The following is a 332-nucleotide window of genomic DNA, read 5'->3' as shown; positions in this document are numbered from 1 at the left end:
CATAGAATAATTTTACAGTATGCAGATTTATCTTTTAATTAAAACTGAATAAAAATGTTTTGGGTTCAAAATGTTGAGTCAGAAACAATTACCTTATTAATCACTTACAGGAAATAATTTTCAGTGCAACCGTTTACAGAAGAAGAAAAATAAGATGTATATAGAATATAACAAGTAAAATCACATCCCACACAGTAACATTACACCCTTCCCCTACAGTGTAAAATAAAATGGAGGAATAAGATAAGTTTCTCCGTATATAAAACCAACAGTATTAACAATCCCAGTGCTGCTCAGCAGGGGCGGATTTAGGAAATTTGAGGCCTTAGGCA

Source organism: Cyprinodon variegatus, unplaced genomic scaffold, assembly GCF_000732505.1.
Source record: "Cyprinodon variegatus isolate N-32 unplaced genomic scaffold, C_variegatus-1.0 Scaffold994, whole genome shotgun sequence".
Lineage (NCBI taxonomy): Eukaryota > Metazoa > Chordata > Actinopteri > Cyprinodontiformes > Cyprinodontidae > Cyprinodon > Cyprinodon variegatus.
The sequence above is the reverse complement of the archived record's forward strand: the minus strand, read 5'-3'. Positions refer to the sequence as shown.